At 40.9% G+C, this 13,643-nt stretch overlaps 1 protein-coding gene and 1 pseudogene across 1 annotated transcript in view; both read left to right on the forward strand.

Annotated features, from left to right (window-relative positions):
- Positions 1-13,643, forward strand: part of LOC104011917 (protocadherin alpha-C2) — a 101,169-nt gene that overhangs the window by 30,458 nt on the left and 57,068 nt on the right. The window lies entirely within an intron of this gene.
- LOC104011925 (protocadherin alpha-C1 pseudogene) overlaps positions 1-13,643 on the forward strand; it is a 34,395-nt pseudogene that overhangs the window by 13,122 nt on the left and 7,630 nt on the right.

Raw genomic sequence — 13,643 nt, forward strand, 5'->3', positions numbered from 1 at the left:
TGTCAGATGCACAGCTGGTGGCATCCCCTGTCATGGGTCCTAATGCTGGGTTGTACCCAGCTGTCTCCAGCTGCAACTACAATGATGACCGTACTCAAGTAACACAAGTTTAGGAAGCTCTGCTTTGCCACACAAGCATGAGATCAAAACCACACATACCAAGCTTTGGGGAAAGTTTTGTTATCTAAACCAGTCAAAATTACTTTTGACTGCAATCTTGAGTTCTCTTCTGAAAGAATCTTTTTCTGCAATAGAATAGCTATTTTTCTTTTCTAGAAAGCATTTATGCTAATAATTCAGCTCCCACAGGAAGCCTAGATTTTACCTTTATCCTCAGCTACGTATAACTGAGAGATAATTGAGAAGATTTAAATTTTGTTCTTTCTCTTTCTCCCCTTATAAAATAAGAGTTCCTCGATAAAACAGCACTATATCAATTATGAGCCTGGTGACAGAGCTGAAACAGCTGTTGGTAGTGTGTGCACAGGGTTCTAGGATAAATGTAAACAGGGAAGAGGAGAGATGCTCCATGGTGTAGTATCCCGATTCAATCGGAAGCTGTGGAAATGGCTTTACTGCAACTGTTAGTTTGTGGTGTACTATATAAGAATCTGTAGCTCAAATCCTACTCTACCTTTCAAATTTCTGCTGCAAAATTCACAGGTTCTGCTAGTCTGTCTTGAACCTATCGGTAACTCTAGCACCCAAATAAAGTTGATGGAAAGGGATTATACACCATCATTGTAGTCTGGTTCACTGTTTGATGAAAGCAATGATGAATGTCATCAGGAAGTTGATTAAAGGAAATGTCAGTTTTCATACATGATACATACTGAATAATTTAATCTTCTACATATGGCCTGATTAGAAAGGATACAGTGTGTTAATATTTTTTGCTTCTCCTGGATGACATCTAGTGAACTGTTGAAAGCAGTGCTAAAGAGGCAGACAAATTAATGGGGTAGAGATAACTGCCAGATTAGAAATACCAGTAAGAAAAAAGAACAAGAGAGAAGTGTTTGGCTTGCTTTTTTTGTTTCCCCTAGTGCACTTAGATTAAGTGTCATTCTGATTTAATGTAAAATTCAGTTTACTGGAAATCATTGTTAATACTTCAAAATGAACCTGTACCTACCTAGACCTATGCTTGCACTGTATCACTGATACCAGCTGAGAGCTAACTATCTGTGGTGGTGGCAACTGCACCCATCCTTGCAAACTGAAGTCCTGTAAGGAGTGTTTAATTCCTTTTCCCTTCTGCCAGATAGCAAGGAGGTTTTTGGAATAGTTCATGAATCTCTCCTTTAAAATATGAAATGATAATGCTATCCATACATTTCCTTTGTAATGCCCTTTTGAATGCTTACTTATCTACTTGCAGTCAAGATTCTAATTAATTTGATCAGAATTTATTCATTCATTGTACTACTGACCACAAGACTGTTAAAAGCACAAAGCATACATGGTGGAAAGAAAGAAACAGTTGAGCACCTGCAAGCATATCTCACTTCACTTCACAGCCTTATTATCCCCCCCTCACAGGGGATTCTTATCTGAGATTACACTATTGTAAGACTCATGGAGAAGTTTAACTTTTACACTGGATCTATTACTCAAGATTAGATGGCATGCAGATTTTCAGGACCACCATTGGTGCTATTCTGCCATTAGAGAAGGGAGATGGTCATTTGTTTAATGACACAGCACTTACTTCTGGACTTGGAGGACTTTGAGGAGTCTTGGATTCCATCTCATGGCAGTCCAAAACATTGAAAAAGCCAAAGATACCTTTAAATGTCCCTATTCCCTCCTAACTGATTCTGTAGAACAGAAGTCACGTTAGAACAGAAGCAGCAGCAGAATGGAGTTACAATAGCTATGGTTTTGTTGTGTTTTTTGTGTTGGTTTTTTTTTTTCTGAAAACATTGCCATATTTTTTCTCATTTGTTAAAAAAATACATTGGCTCTAAATAAATCATAGTCTTGGCATAAGCATTTTTTATGTGCACTCTGGAAAATCTCCATAACTTGTGGCCATTTAAAACGCATTAAAAATCCCAAACAAGTGTTTATTACATTATCCCGTAATATATTTCATCTCTCTATACCAAGGGCTTCCAGCCACCCCCACAGAGGTAGCAGAATTATCCTTTTTATCAGCCATGATGCTGTGCAATTAGACTGTTCCAAGTATATGTTTGGCTGCTGCTAATACTCAAGCCTTGTTTGCTTCCAGTAAAGCTGAGAGAATTTTATATATAAAAGACTTCTGCCTGAAAGACACTTTTTAGTTACTATTATAAGTAGCGTCAAGTCATTTAATACCACGCGTTTTAATGTAATATTAATTCTTCCAAAAGGAATGTTTTTCAGAATACTTCCACAGAGAGAAACTGGACAGTAGTAATTACTGTATATAGTAGTGTCTTGTGTTCAAACTGAATTTGCTTCTAGTAGCAAGCCTATATTGTTTATATGGGGGATATTTTGCTTAAACCAAAGGATAGGTTAATGTGCCATCTGAAGAGAACTCTGTCACCTCAGAAAGAGATGGAAGGAAATTCAGAAGTGTGAGCAACTTTCAAATTACTTTTTTGTTTAATGAAAGCAATTGGTTATTTTGGAGCTATGGACTTCTTTATTTCCAGGTCTGTCCATTATTGAATGAATGAAGGCCTTTCAGTGTTTCAGGTTGTGTTCATACTACTGCTTACTGTATAAGTGGTCTGATGCTATTCATTATAAAACCCTCTAGTCTCTCAGGGTGGTGATATGTGTGAACCAGGGATTGCCTGTTAGACAAGTTCGACTGAACAGTTTCATCATTCCTTAGACAGAGGGTAGTGAAAAAATATTCTTTTTGCCTGTAATAAAAATGTGTGATCTTTCCTTTAAAAGTCTTGACAAAGCATATTTTGGAAAAAGGGCTTGATATTTGTTATGAAGCAGTCTTTGTGTCATGTTTGATAGCCATTAAGATCCGCTAAGCTTGGCTGAGTTACAAGCTTTTGAGAAATTCTTGTTCACTGTACTTGGTGTACTTGCAAGAGCTGGAAAACTGAGTTCCCTCTGAGTCCTGCCAGCATAGAGCCCTGCTTCAGCTAAGAGCTGGCAGGACCTTCCTATAATTGCAGTTGTATGATTGTGGCCCAGACCAAAGTTGGGGCTGGAGCTGAGAACAGGAAGACTGGGAGCAAAAAAAGCCCCCAATGCCCAGTCCAGGACCAGGGTGCAGGGAAGGGGAGGGTCCCTAATTTTAGTGCAGAAGGTGTAGAAATGCGTTACACAGGAGGAGACCAAGTGATCCTATGAGCAGAGCACTGAACTGGGTTGTGGGAGACAGACAGGTTCTGCATGGTTCTGCATGGTCTTGACCATTGTGAGTCATTTTCCCATTGTAAATTTATGTCAGTCATGCTGTGACTGCTCTTTTGTGAAGTACTTTGAGATGTTCCAGAGTGAAGTACCAAATATGAGCTAAGTGTTGGTGAATATTATGTGTTTCAGGGAAGTCAGATGAGAACTGGTAGGAGGAAGAGAGAAGGCTGGGAGGTGACTTGGAGTTGCTAACAAAGAAACTGCTGAAAGATGTGGAACAGGTGGCAAAAAAAAAAAGACACATGAGAATCCAAATCCAATAGCAAGTTAAGAGTTTTATCAAATCAAGAGTAGTATGTGTATTTGGAGAGCTGTTATATATATTGTCTTCTTATGGAGTGGAAGGAAGGAGGCTTTATGAAGATTTCATTGTCTGACTTCAGTGGTGTGAGTGGTGTGTAGAACTATTTGGACATTTATTTGGACATCAGTGAAGAATATTGTCAAGTGCCACACGGGAAACTATTCGAGAAGCTAGAGATGATGACGATGAACAGAGAAATAAAGAACTGACTTTAAATTCCAGAGACTTGTATGAGAGGGAAACTATCCAGAGGGATTTTTCTAAAGTACATCCTTATGAAAGTTCACAACAGAAAAAGTAAAAGTGTGGTTTGTTCAATACAGAAATATAAAAGATGCAGTTGCTATAGAGGAAGGCTGGCATGTCATATAGGAAGGAGTACACAGTCTGGAGGATTCAAGTGAAATGTGGAAAGGTACATGGAAGGGGAGTGTCTGCTCCTTTAAAGGTATCTGGTCAAAGGAACCATAAACAAGGACATACAGAGACAAACCTGATGGACAAATGATAAGCAAGGTAGTGATAAGAACTAACCTGGTCAGTCACTCTAACTGGTAAGGATAGGTGGAGTGTAAGAATGTTAGGTTTTTCCAGTAGGATTATGTGACTAAGGACCTTGCCAGATTGGGATAGTAAGGAAAGGGTGGGAGGCAAACACATGGAGACATAAAACCTGACCAATAAGTGTAACAAAGACAATAACAGAAACAAATCTAGTCAGTCCCATTAACTGATGGGCTTTCAAGAAACTGCAGACAAACTAGGACTTTGCAGCTGATAAGGATGTAAACCTGAGGTCCTAGCATCAGTGGTTTGAGGGACCATAACCCTCTGGATCTTGGTGGGTCCTACACACTTTGTACCTGGAGTGTACTACTGGGGGGACCAGCACGAGTGGGCTGGGTGCCAGTTATTAGAGCCAGATGGGGACTGTAGGTGCCCATGGCCTGTGATGTCAGCAGCTGGAATGAGCGGAGGTCTCAGTGCCAGCTAGTGGGGTGGGAATGGGGTGTGTCCCAGAAACCAGCTTACTGGGGGACTGGCATGAGTGAGGGGTTCAGCACCAATGGCTGGAGTAGGACAGCAGGTCACAGCCCATGTGCCTGGTGCTGGCTGCGGGGGGGCGAGTGTCCTGTATCTTCCCCAAATGGGTGTATGTGGGGTGTGCATGTGTATTCACCAGCAAACTTCAAGCTGGACAGTACAGGGGGCCCTAGATCCAGGCAGGCAGAGGCCCATGGTATCCAGGGGGACCCATGAGTGTGGAGTACCTATTGGATGAGTCTGTGAGTGCTGCATGTTTGCAGTGAGCGTCAAGCTGGACCAGCCAGAGAGCAGAGGATGTGTGGGGTGGGTCAGAGGGCCAGGAACTGGGCAGGGGTGCTGAGCAGCAGAGGGGCCATGCCGGTACTTGAGGGATCCGTGAATGTGTGATCCCAGAAAGTTGTGAATCCAGAGCTGAGGGGGTGTGTGTGCACACACTTTCACTAGGGACTTCCTGTCTCTGCTGGCCGAAGAGGAGAAGGGGACTTGGCTGTCTGTGCTTGTCTTATGCGAGTCCTGTAGGTGGGTGGTGTTGAAGGCAGCACCTTGGCTGTGGCAGTCCATGTGACCGGCCATGTCACTGTCATGTGTGTGTATCTGCATGTGTCTCTGGGATACATGTTCAGCTTTGCTACTGGTTGAACCTGCAAATGGAAGAGCAGCAACTGCATCTCTCAGCCTGGGCAGAAACCCTGTTTCCCGGGGCATTGGGCTGGGTTCCAGGAGCAAAGCAGGAGACGTCCTGATATCCCTTAACAAAATGCAATAAAATTTTGGGATAGAATTAAAATAGTTTATTTTAATACAAGTGGGGTTTCATGAATGGACTGTGGCTGAGGAGGAAAACACATTGATTACAGTATGACTCATTCGCTGCCCAGAAGACATCTCCATCAGTAAGAAAATGTATCGGAGAATAGTCAAGGTACTTGTAGTGGTTCTGGGGGAGTATTGACAACATAGTACAAGGAATGGCAAGTTCTGATTTTTGTCACCTATGTTCAAAAAGGACAGCCAGAAATCGTAAGAGATGTTGCAAAGGGTTATGCATGTGACTGAGGAAAGAAGAGTTTGTCAAATGAGAATTCAGTAGAAGGGCTTGGGATGTTTAGCAAGTACTGCTTTATTCTCTAGGAGAAACTCCTTTAGCTAAGTAGCTAGTAAAAGGCAGTGCTTCTCAACTACAAATGGGCATAAAATAGCCATGATACATGTAGATTGGTAAGAGAAGAAAGATCATAATAATTAGAAAGAGCCTTGTAGTGGGGTTCAGCACTTACCAGCTTTTAAGACTGAGTTCAATAGGAAAGGTGTCATACAAAGTGGTACCTGGTATCTCAGGAGACAGTGTTGAAAGGCCCAACCTCTCCCTCCAGTCTTACATTCCTATTGCATGTAGAAGAGTCTTGAGCTCATACAGCACAAGTGTCCTTGATCCCAGGATTTTTCTGTTCTCCAACTTTGCAGAGCTTGGCATTGTTGCTTTAAAAGATTTGTTTGCTGTATGTTTTTCTAATGTGTTACTTTTATAAGGTATAAAAGTATATTAGAAATACATGTTTGGGTCATGCAGTGCTTGAATTTTAGATCAATTGCTAACCAAAAATCCAACCATTAGGAATATACAAATGGAGGACAGTGGTGTAATGAATACTTAACTAGATTAACTGAATATTTACTACACCATTGTCCTCTGTTTGTGTCTTCCAATGATTGGATATGTGTTTTGGCTGGACAAGGACAATTTTTTTTTTTTTTTTAATCTATCTTAGGAGGAAATTTGGCTGAAAACTTTAGAAGCTTGTAAGTCTTGAGGGTCAGTTACCACATAGTGAAGATACATCAGTAGAAAATGTGACATTACTTCTTGAACAAATAAGCCATATGAAGCTTCATGTGGGGGACTAGTTTCACAGTATCACTAAAAACACATTAAGGGAGTGTAAGAAACTAAAAATAGAGAAGTGAACAAATCAGAATTATCAAAGATGAGAATAAATAAACAGAGCTTTACTAAGTCATTGCATGGTGCCACGGTATAGTAATGAAACAGAAATATCAAAATGAAAGATAATAGATACGATGTTTGATAGCTCAGAAATCTAATAGCTTCTTTGTTTTAATACTTTTACCTGGAGTGAAGATGCTTTGTTTCCGAGAGATTCTAGCAAGACTGAAAAGTGTAAAGACTTCTGTATTGCAGCAGTATAAAAGCCAGAAAATAACTCAGCAGTATTAACATTTGGCAGAGTTCCCATTGTGGGTGGTTTTATGTGCCAGAACTCTTGAACGAAGGACTAAAAAAGAACTGAAAGTCTTTGGTGAAAATGCAATGTCAGGATTGCTCCCAGCATATGTACAGCAGAAAAATAACTATGGTGTTCATGGTTGCAGGACTAAGTACTCAAAGGCTAGGAACACTGATTGGGTTGTGCCTCCCTGTCTTTCCAAAACTCTTTTTGGCTCTTTCTGCTTTCATTTTGTCCTCCCCAGCGCTTGTCCCTCTTTCCTCACCTTCTCCTGAAATCTAGTTCCTACTCCCAGAAATGTTTTCAGATTGTACTCTTATTTAAAATACCTAAAGCCCTAAAAGAGGGACCAGACCCAGTCTCCTGTTCCTACTGTGTCCTTTCCAGGACACAGAACCAGGCTGCCTTTTTTGATCTCACGAACCTTGTCTTTGTTGCCTGGAGACTGTCTCTGTTTCCACAGAAATGCCTCCCCTGACCACTGTGCTAATGGTTTGGGGGGATATGGCCGCCTTCTCGGTGGACTGGACTTGAAGGCTTCTAAACTTTGTGCCTTCAACCGCTGTTCAGTGTGATAAAGAAAACGAGGAAGAGCACTGGTGCTGCTTCTGGTTATTATTTTAGTTTTTTCCTAACTATGTGGCTAGTAATAGTTTGTACTCCAAATGCTCAATCCTGAAATCTGTCTCCAAACAGGACTGTTTAGAAAGAATATTAAATGAGAAGAATCACACTGAGACATTGCAGGTCTATCTAGTTGTGGAGGACAATGTTTTGATTAGTACAAGGAGGGGGGATTGGTTTCAGTGTGTACATTTGATATCATTGTCACTGCTTATCACTCAGAGTCTCACGTGTCCTGGTGTGGTTTCTCTGTTCAAGGATGGAACATTGAGCTCAGCTGAGTTGTTAAAAGCTAGAAGTCTAGTGTCATTTGAGGTATACCAGGGCTAACAGATGTGTCCCTGTAAGGTTGGCAGATATGACCTATGGGAGATCTGTGCCCTTCTGGAAGAGCAGCTGAGGATCAGGCAGGATACCTTGCCCTCTGCATCACAGAACCATTGCCTACTGTTGCGGGAACAGGTACATAGAGTATGGGTTTCCCTCAGTAATGAAGAGTGAGTTTGCCATGTGTATGATCCATGCAAAATGCATAAGGTAAATTTGCATATAGTATTAACTAGCGCTAAACACTGGATATAGTCTAGCTTTTAAAAGAATATTAGGTTGACCGCTCTGACCTATTCAGTAAGAACCCTTACGCTCAAGGAAAGAAATACTGAACTCTTACTAAATTTAAAATATAAATATTTCGTGTCCCTGAGCTTTTAAGAATTCTGAAGAGAAGTTTGAAAACAGATTTGCTTAATGTATACTTAAAAAAAAGCCAAACAGTTCTCTCCCTTCAGCACCCATTACAAATAATAAATTATACATATGCGTTTGTACCTTCTTCCTTGAGAATATCCCAGTATCCTTTACAGTAGTGCTTTAAACCTTGCAGAGGCCATTTGAGCCCAGATATTGCTGACGTCTTAGGAAACAATTAAGATACTTGACAAAAATCATGAAGCCCTTGATGTAACAGTGAACAGAACCCAGTTCTCCTGACTTCCTGCTTTTATGACATGATCAACTGCTTCTGGCACCATCTCACTTTTGTCTTGTCCCATTTTCAAAAGCCCCAACTTAGCTCCGGGGAATGTTTCTCACCTTCTTGTTACTGCATCACAGCCAGTTTTTCTCAGTCCTTCCTCTGGGCTTCTGGTCATAATCTACCCCGCTGTGGTGGGGCACATTGCATCTCCCCTTTTCTTTGCTTCCCCTTCCAAGTTCTCTGAGATGCTCTTATGTGCTGTAAATCAGAGGTGAACTTGTTGCACTTGTGAATCTGAACAGAGCTATCTCACCAGTGCTAAAGCTGGGAATACAGGCCCTGAACGGGGCAGATGTGGTCAGTGGCTTTCTGTCATCTTCTTAATAACTTGACCACTGTTTCACCCAGAGGTGTGCCTATCAGCCTGTGCAGCACAGGATTTTTTCCATGCCATGTTGCCAAATCCTGTTTTAATACTGTGTACGATGTTACAGTTCTTGTATTTTCTAAGGTCTGTTCACCACTGCCTCATTCTCTGCTGCTGTTCCCATTCACGTGGTGACTTGAGAGATGCTACTGACTGCTCCCGTCTCATCTCCCTCCTGCTCTTCTCCTTGCAACCCCTCCAGCTACCTGGAGCTAGTCCTGGTCTCCAGCAGCAATAGCAGCAGTGAGTGCTAGAGGCTGTGAGGAACTGTGAAGAAGGATGCAGGAGCTGGTGCTAATGTTTGTATATAGGTGGGGAAGTGGACCTGGAGCAGAGAGTTAATGTGGCTGTACCCTCAAGCCTTTCTTAAAGTCTCTTTGGGTTGCAAAAGTTATTGTGCTTGTTCTTCTCTGGGCCCTTCCACATAGTGTCATCTGGGTTTGTTTTTTCTTGGTTCCTCACAGCATCTTCTGACCATTGCTATGTCTCATCCTTTCTGACTGAACCCTTACCCTCTCAGGATCTGACCTTGTGTACAAATACTGCCTCACACAGAAGAATCTGGAATTGTTATGTAGGAAATTAGTATAACAGAACTGAATGCAAGATCTTGTGGAAGGGAAAAGTGATTTTCTTTCTGCGAAATCTCTCACTCATTCTTTTCTAGATTTTGCTCACTCGCACCCACATACTCACAAGCATCAGCTCATGTGCCTGATGGTCACTGGTGACCAGGGTCACTTGTGTGCAATGCAGAAGACAAGGGGCACTGGCTATCATGGCTCATAGGTTCTCATTCATTGGTGATAATAGACTGATCTGGGACTTGCCATTGATTCCCTTTAGGAATGGGTGCTGTTTGGGATCTTTTGCATCATTATTTTGTCTCACCCCTTTACAAGTCTTAGGTAAAATTCTTTAATCTCACAGTTCTCTTGTATTCCTCAGCTGTGCATTTTAAGGTTCCAGTTCTCTTCTCCATCTTCTTGACATGTTATTTTAGGTCATTTTGTTCCTCTTCGTTCATTTGGATTAAATCCCCATATAGGGTGCTCTGTAGCAATTAATACATACCTTTCCTGTTAATCCTTATTTTGTATTTTCTTTGTGTGCTTTCACATGTGCATATACTTATATTCATACTTCCTTCATACTAATCTTAAATATATCTTTTTTTGCAAATCTCCACATGGAAAAGGAAAGATAATAAATGGGTACAGGTAAAATACCATGGATTACAGAAAGGAAAAAGTCGGATTAGTTACAGGTAGCAAACTCAAACTATTGAAAAAGTATTCACAAGTATTGAGAAAGCAAAATTGTTGCTGGTTTTTTTGCATAGAATTATTGGCAGACAATCTTTTGGTATGTTATCATGTACTACTTGTAAGTGCACAGTTAGAATTCAATTCTCTGTGCTGTTCTGATAACCTTATTAAAGGGAAAATACAACTGAGATTTTAGAAGTATAGTAAAGGGCATAAAATGGCTGAAACATAGATTACAAGTCAAGAGAGAAAAAAGAACAAACATTTGCATGTCTATTTAGGAGAGAGTTGTGGGGCAAGGAGGGCATGGGATCCCACTGTGTGCCAGGAACCTGAAGAGAAACACAAATATAAAACAAAATCACTGCCAGAGACTGTAAGTCAGGGTCAAATGCTGTTCCTGGATCTGCTGAGTAAGAAAATCAATGGGACTTGTCCTGAGGTCAGATAATACCAGCACAATCTGCAGTATTAACATTTTGCCCATCATATATGTGGTTATAGGTTAAAAATAGTACAAGCATAGCACAGTTTGGGCAGATGGACTTTTTTAAAATAGGATATGAGGTAAAAATTTTCTAAGCTCAGAAATGCCTGCTGAGAATTAGCAGACAAAATAAAATATTTTCCTGCCCTACTTTCCCTGCTCAGCCATTCCTGTGCAGACACATGTGATACAGAAAGCTGTGGAGCAGCATACTGGTCTCATAAAACATCCTCACAGACTCAGTGTGTTTTATGGGGCTTGTGCTCTAATCCACTCCTGCCTCTTTTATGGCTCTCAGCTGCTCTTTAAAATAGTTGAAGGGTTTTCATTTTCTGTCTGTCTACTTGAGATCATGGTATGTGTGTCAGAACTGTAGGCAAAGACCTGCAGCTGAAAGCACAACCGCAAGGGTTGTAAGAGTAGAGGGTTGTTAGGTATTTAGCCATGTTGCTGAGCAAAGTCTTTCCCATTTGTGCTAAAAGCTGGGTAGATTCTGTGGTGGAGATTTTCCTCAATCATTTGTTCTTGGGGTGGTGAAGTTTCTTCCTTCCCGCCATATAAAGAATTGCAAGTCTAAACAATGACTAATCCTGAGAGCACTGTGAAAGGCTGGAACCAGACATGCAGAGGTTCACTCCACACCACATCTGGCTCTTCTGTCATGGCTGAATATGCTGAATACAACCTGTACCCAACCTGTGTTTGTTGTGGTGAACTCTGGAAGCCCAGAGCAAGACCTTCATTGTTCCTTTGGTTGCTTGTCCATTGTGCAGCAAGGAACTTCCTTGATATCTAGACAGTTCTGCCTACTGTGGCTTGGAGACAGTACCATAGTGGTGGCTGAGCCTCTGGCTGCAGAAAGCCTGGGATTTGTGTTGAAGTGCAACAGCCAGAGGTAGAGGTGATGATTTGCCTCACTTGTATGTTTTAAAAAGCATAGCTCTAATGATTTGATTTCCTGGCAAATTTGACATTGACTTTTTCCAACATCAAGAAAACAGCAATTAAGCAGTTAGTCCTAAAATATAACCTTGAAAAGAAAAGTAATCTCTACACTTTTAACTCTGATTAAGTATAATTTGTTCTATTAATTTGAGAAATTGCTGAAATTTAGGGCACCCCTGTACAGCTCAGTACAGTAGCATTTTGGGTCTGATTTTATATTGAGAAAACCTGTCCATCATTTCTGTGCTGCTTTACATATTTAGCTTCAGGAGCAAGTTGTAGCTTGCTGCTGCGTAAAAATATCATGGTGGTTTGGAACAGACAGTTGTAGTTCAGTGCTGACCTCCCATATAGCTTTGGAGTGGAGATGTGCCAGGGAGGAAGAAAGAGCAACCTGAAGACTGCTTAGTTGTAACCATTGGATGATCCATCTATCTTCACATTGTGCACCTTAGACTTGTGTCTTGGGCTGTCTGGAGTGGCTGCAGGCAGTATGTTGAATGTATATTGGAATGCATTCCTGTATAGGGAATAAACACAAAACACTTAAGTCACATTTAAGATGTCACATGGGACTGAAGCTGCACATAGGTGTGCTTTGCTGAGAAAATGCCCTTGGTATTAGCAGCCTAGTGCGATAGGTTAATGCATGCTTCAGCTGGTGGTGTATATTTTTTTAAAATACCAGGAAGCAGAGTGGCAGTAGGTGTGAGACAGGTGAGTCTGGTTTTTCTTTTAAAACTTATATTTAGTCAGTGGAATGTCTGCAACATTTTAGGTAACTTGAAGATGTGTTAAGGATGGATAAGGCAGGCTTGTAAAAGAAAGTTGCAGTGAAAGAATCTTCAAATAAAAAAAGCATGAGTTAACCATTCAGTACAAGTAGTAATCCTGTTAGTACCTTAGCAGGGCAACTCTGCTGAGGAAAGGAGATCTTCACAATGTCTTTTTGTGCCATTTTGTGGCTCTGAATTGAATATGATTGCCCAGATACAGGGCTCAATAAATTAAGCATTGAAATTAAAGCTTAAGATATGCTTTTATGTCTTGAATTTATCATTTTCTAACTTGATGTATTTTCACGGATTAAGAGAATTCATGGAGATGCTATTAGAAAATGCAACAAACCTGGAAAAGTCATTAGGTGAGCAGAAAAGCAAGAAAGAAAAGTGCAAATGAAGGAGGAGAAAGCACTGACCTTCCAAAAAGCAAAATCTGATCTAGCACAAGATGTACAGGTTATAGTTAGGGCATTGACAGTCAATACTTCTAACATGCTCAAAGGCAAACTTAGGTCATCATTAAACCAGTGTGATAACAAACCTACGTGATTGCCAGCTCCTTTTCAGATCCAAACTAGGCAGTTTCAGATTTAGGTGGTTAACTTCTAGGAGATGCTTAGGAGTAAAGAGGAAGCAGAGATAAAGTTAACTCAGTATGTGTTTTCAAGAGCGTGCATACACAGTACTTGAGTACTTGTATAGTCTTTTATAAAGCAAACCTGGCCTCTTTTGCCTACTAAAGAGGGGCACTGATAGGCTCTAAATAAAATGCTGTCAGTCTTTCTCAGCAGTGAAGAAGGTGACTGTTCCTCATATTACTCCTTGCCTGTGCTTTTGATTTTCGCTATCTATTTTTATACCAAGATCTCTGTTTGCATTGGTTCCATGCCACTGTCTGGTGCTTAGCTTCCTACTTTAGCTGAGTTGTGTAGACAAAAATGAAGGGAAAAGGAGACATCAGCATCCCTTATCAGCATCATTTTGGAACACAGTAAATTTCTTGTGTATCCAGAAGGACAAACACAAAAGCCCTAGGACACTGAGGGAAAATAAATATGGGAAATGAACATAAAGAGAGGAAGTGAGTGGATGACCCATGAAAAGGAAAGAGATAGGAGGAAAATAGGAGGAGTAGAAAATAAATTAATGAACTAGAGGT

This window comes from Nipponia nippon, unplaced genomic scaffold (assembly GCF_047370975.1).
Source record: "Nipponia nippon isolate SJK-2023a ecotype South Korea unplaced genomic scaffold, ASM4737097v1 scaffold_21, whole genome shotgun sequence".
In the NCBI taxonomy this organism is placed as follows: domain Eukaryota; kingdom Metazoa; phylum Chordata; class Aves; order Pelecaniformes; family Threskiornithidae; genus Nipponia; species Nipponia nippon.